This window comes from Adiantum capillus-veneris, chromosome 26 (assembly GCF_014529385.1).
Source record: "Adiantum capillus-veneris isolate H3 chromosome 26, ASM1452938v2, whole genome shotgun sequence".
Taxonomy (NCBI): domain Eukaryota; kingdom Viridiplantae; phylum Streptophyta; class Polypodiopsida; order Polypodiales; family Pteridaceae; genus Adiantum; species Adiantum capillus-veneris.
In genome coordinates, this window is record NC_140956.1 from 9,624,647 (window position 1) to 9,630,419 (window position 5,773).

Genomic DNA, 5,773 nt, shown 5'->3' on the forward strand with positions numbered 1-5,773 from the left:
CATGTAACATTTAATGGCCTAAAATCTTATGTGTAGCGGAAATTAGCATGAACATAGTGGGCATTTCATTAGAATAGATTCCTAATGAGAATTACAAGAGTGCTTGGGTGGAGAGAGCAACAAAAAGCATAACACCTAGTTAGATAGCATCGACAATACTTTCAAAAGAGAGATATATTAAGCTATTGACAACAGTTGAGGACCGGATTTGCATGGAGCCGGTCCCCCCTCCAAAAGGCTTTGTATTATGGTTTCTCCCATCAAGAGAGACATTGTACAATACAATTCTTTGTGTTCCTTCAAGACTAGCTAGTGCAATGAAGATGGAAGCTTCATACACCAAGCAAAACACTTAATCAAACACAACTTGAATTATCCCCGTTCTCAGACCCAAGACCTCACACACCTTCGAAGATGGTGAGAGCTAGCAGGGTATGAGAGTAGATTGAGAGGAAAAAGAAGTATCTTACGAGAAAGATGTACATCTCCTCACATAATCACTCATATTAGCATAGCTTAGCTTAGTAATTAGCTTGGTAGAGAAGATGAGCATGCATTGAAGCTTGGCTCTTGGTTGGATTTGCATCCACATGCCAAGAGAGTGTTGATGTAGGCTTCTATCTCACAAGCTTGGAGTAGGTGATGAGCTCTCCATTAAAGCTTGGGAGGAGATAGAGTATTCTTCCTTCACACATGGTCAAGTGTGAGTGTGTGTGTTTCAATGCCAAGCAAAAATCAGCCCCCCCTCTCTCTTGGGCGAGCCCTAGCTGCTAAATAGGTCTGGCTTTTGCCTCATTGGACCTCCCCAGGTCAAGCCAATAGGAATTAAGCAGCATAAGTGATAGCCTTCTGACATGTGTCCCCCTTTCCCCTTTTGTGAGAGCTTCAGGTAATTAAATAATTAAACTAAACTCTCATTGGACCCCTTTGCCTCCTGGCCAATAGGAATCAGGCAAGCCATGGGGCTCCTGAATGCTCATTGGACCCCTTGGGAGACTGCCCAATAGTCTTCTAGGAGACTTAATTCTCATTGGTTTCTTTTATTAAATGTTTTTAAATTAATTAAACTAGATTTACTCTAGCTTAATTCTCATTGGTCCACTTCAAGGGTCTTCCAATAGGAATTGGGCACACCTTGTGGGCATCTGGCCTAGGGAGCTGACATGTGTCCCTCATTCCCTTTGTGTAAAGGGAGCCTGTGTGTGTGTGTGTGGCTTTCTCTCTCATCTCCTACCTTTGGGGCTCGCCCCCTCCCATGTAGGGATGTGCAAAGACTTTTAGGGCACACACTAAGCATCCAATTTTCCCTAGGGTTGACCTTTGGACACAACCTTTGAATTTTGGAACCTTAGCATTTTGGAAGTCTTAATGGGCTGAACCTTAGGGTCTTTTTGGCCCATTGTTTCACATGGCTCTTTTGCAGATGCCCCCCCTTTGGATCCCTATTTTCCCTCCTTTGGATCCCTACTGTGGCCTGGTCTGCTAGCTTAACCAATATTCTAGCTTTTTCTCCTTGGCACTTCCCCACATTAAATGATCAGTTTAATATGAGAAAATCATTTAGGAGAATTAGATATTGATTATTATGACATTACCTCTCTCTTGAAATCATAGTCGTCCTCGACTATGGTGTAGAGAAGATAAAGCATATGCATGAGTCCTTTTCTTAGCGGGTAGAGGATCCCTATGTTACCCTACGACATCATTCCATAATGGATGACTAGTCCATTTGGCACTTGAGAGCCTGAGGCTGCCGCAAGCATGTCTGCACATTAGTCCTATCAGTCTTCCATAGTAGAGTGACAAGCTCTACTTGGTGTTTGGGAGACGTCGTCTCCGCAAACTTGATCTAAGCATGCATACTACTTCATTTTTGTGCACAAATAAAGAAAAAGAGAGTCTTATAAGACAAAAATTTTTGTTCATTTTTAACATTTTGTACATTTGCTTACTCTTGGGAAGCATTGTAAGCATTGACAAGGTTTAGGTTATCCTTTAATTGTATGCCTTGCATCCATCTAGCATCTTCAAAAGGATAATTCTTAAACTTAATAAGATATCGTCGGATAGTCTTACCGCCTCTTAATACCTTGTCTTCATGTCGGAGAATGGACTCGGGCTGCAGCACCTCCTCGTGGTCCTCGATCTCCAGTGGGTCTTCAATAGTTGGTTCTTGAGGTGGCTCTCCTTTGTAAGGCTTTAAGAGGCTCACATGAAAAGCATTGTGTATGAGCCAATGATTGGGCAACTTAAGTTGATAGGCCATCTCATTGATTGGCCTAAGAATCTGGAAGGGACCATAGTACCTTTTTGCTAGTTTAGCATAGTACTTTTGGTGGCCCGTAGGATTCTTGCCCGTCGTGTGCCTTAATCGAGCCTTGGGAAACTTTAACAAGACCCAATCGTTTTCTTTAAAGGCTTGGGCTCTTCTGTGCTTGTCAGCAGCAGCCTTTTGCCTTTGCTGTGAGATAGAGATAGCATCCTTAATCTTTTGGAAAGATTCTTGTAGGTCTCGGCTATACTCATCTGCAGCGAAGATCTTCCCATGTACCTTAAGTAGCAAGGGACTTTTTGATCTTCCCTCAATTACCTCGAAAGGTGCTTTTCCTGTGGAAGTATGTACAGTGTTATTGTAAGCATACTCTACTAAAGGTAAGTACTTCTCCCATTGGGATCTTTGATCTACTTCCGTTACATAGGCTTTTAGTAGATCAAGAATGGTTAGGTTAGCTATTTCACTTTGGCCATCAGTTTGTGGATGATAGGCCGAAGAGAAGTTTAGCCTTGTTCCTAAATTCTCAAAGAGACCCTTCCAGAAATTACTGGTCATTCTAGGATCTCTATCCGACACTATGGACATTGGCAAGCCATGGTACTTGAAAATGTGTGAAATGAAGAGGGTTGCCATTTGATGGGCTTTGATAGTCTTTTTGACAGGTATAAAATGAGCTTGTTTACTGAACCTGTCTACTATCGTCCATATTCCCGTATTCCCATGGATAGACTTAGGCAATCCAAAGATAAAATCCATGGATATGCTCTCCCAAGGTGAATTAGGGATTGGCAAGGGTTGAAGCAATCCAAGTTGCTTCCCTCTATCAAATTTTGTCTTTTGACATACCACACATTTGGAAACATACTCGTGTATGTTCACTCTCATGGTAGGCCAATAGAAATATGTTTCAATTCCCTTTAGGGTAGACTGAATCCCTCTATGCCCCGCATATGGGGGAGCATGAGATTCATACATTACTTTCTCACGTAGTGAGTTAGTAACGCATAGTCTATTGCCATAGAGAAGATAACCATCTTGTAAAGTAAATGGTTCTTCTTTCTTCCCTAATGCAAGGGCTGAAATCACATCTCTAAAATCGGGATCAATAGTATACTCATCTATCATTGAAGATAGATCATTGTGAGTTGCTATGGAAACCGCATTCACTCTCGGTCGTCTTGAGAGTGCATCGGCTACTTGATTATGCTTGCCAGCAATGTGAGCAATATGAAAATGAAATTGCGAAAGGAAATTTGCCCACCTCATTTGTTTGTCGGAGAGCTTGGTCTGCGTCATGAAGTACTTAAGACTTTGGTGATCCGTTCGCAGAATGAAAGGAGTCCCCAATAAATAGTGCTTCCATGAGTCTAAGGCATGTAGAACTGCAAGGAGTTCTTTTTCGTATATGCCTAGAGCTTGCTCAACAGGGTCGAGCCTTCGACTCTCATAGCCTATGGCGTGCCCTTCTTGGAGCAAAACAGCCCCAAGGCAATCACCACAAGCATCACATTGGACCTCAAATGGTTTTGAGAGATTCGGTAGTGTAAGCACAGGTTGAGAGATAAGCTTTTCGAAAGCATTGTTCTCCTTAGCAGACCACGTATACCTAACATTTTTCTTTGTTAGGTCATGTAATGGTCCCGCAATTTGTGAGAACTTTTCTATGAAGCGTCTATAGTATGCACACATACCTATAAAGCTTCTTAGTTCATGAAGATTCCTTGGTTTAGGCCATCCTTTTATTACCTCTAACTTAGATGGATCCATTTCGATTCCATCTTGAGAGATAATGTGACCTAAATATTGAATCTCTTGCAAGAAAAATTCACTTTTCTTTCGATTAACTTTATCTTAAAACTGGAAATATTACCTGGAGGTGTTGCTTGTGTTCCTCCAATGAATTAGAGTAGATGATAATATCATCAAAGAACACTCCAGTGAAGGTTCGATGAGGCCTGAACAGCTTCTCCATCAAGCGGTTGAATGTGGCTGGTGCATTAGTCAAGCCAATAGGCATGACAATGTATTCGTAAAGACCAAATGTAGTACGAAATGCGGTCTTTACAATGTCTTGATCAACTATCCTTATCTGATGATAGCCACTTTTTAGGTCAATCCTATTGAAGTAGGTCGATCCTTGTAGCTTATCAAATAGGTCTTCTACCCGTGGAACGGGAAACCTATTCTTGATAGTGATCCTATTTAGTGCTCTATAGTCGACACACATACGATATGTGCCGTCTTTCTTTTGCACTAATAGCACAGGTGAGCAAAATGGAGATGAGCTAGGCCTAACCATGCCCTTCTCAACTAACTCATGCACTTGCCGCATAATCTCCTCTTGTTGAGCTTGAGAAACTCTATAAGGAGCTTTGTTAGGCGGTGAACTTCCTGGAAGAAGTTCAATTGCATGGTCGTCATTACCTCGTTTAGGAGGTAGCTCACAAGGGATTTCGTCAATAAAGACATCTTGAAACCCCTTGAGAAAATTGGATAACTCTAATTCCTTTTGGTTGCTTTTATTTTCTTTTGCTAAAGCATTAGGTTCATTTTGAGAATCTTTAACAAAAATCATGTACACGGAAATAGAGCTCTTTATTGACTTGTTGAAAGCTGGTGTATGTACAATGGGGATGGTGTTACCCATCTCCTTAGCATCTATATACATGTCCTTTTCCCTGAACTTAAAGGAGATTCTCCTTTCAGGAAATTTAACATGGGCAGCCAGGCGGTCAAACCATGGTGCCCCTAGGATTACATCCTCATGCTTGAGAGGAGAGATAAAGAAGTCCTCTTTGTCCACATAGCCTTGGACATGAAGCCTCAATTTCCCGATTAAGGGAGTGACTGAAGCTTCTTGCCCCTTGAAGGCACTGTCTGCGGGTAGGATATCTCCCATCTCGTAGGATTGTATGCCTAGCTTGGTGGCTAACTCCATAGATATGAAATTGTGAGTAGAACCAGGGTCAAAGAGAATAAAAGCATCATGTTCTCTTACCTTTCCCCAAGCATGGCATAGAGGAGATCCTTTGTGGTGAGTTTGATGAATCTCCTCCTTTTGGATTTCAACCAAAGAAGCTCTAGGAGGATCTTGGCGGTTGTTCTTTTGGGGACAAGCGCGGTACGCATGCCCTTGTTCGCCGCACTTGAAACACCGGTTATCTTTACGATAACGCTCAAGCTCTTCAGGAGAGAGTTTATTCTTTCCTTTGTAAACTCCCTTCTCTTTAGCTTTGTTGGAATTGCCCTTAGGAGACTTTTGGACATTGTCCTTCCCCTTAGGCTCATTGGAACCCTTGTTTTCCGGGGGCTTATTATTTCATTTACCCCCCGTTTGGAAATTGATTCGCGAGGCCACCATAGTATGGTGTATTACCGCCGATATGGTACGTGGCCTTTGGGAGTTGACATACTCCGCCATTTCTTCGGTTAAGCCCGCACAAAATTGTTGCTTTTGCTCTCCAAAATCCAACTTTTTGAAGACAGTGGCTTTGAGTT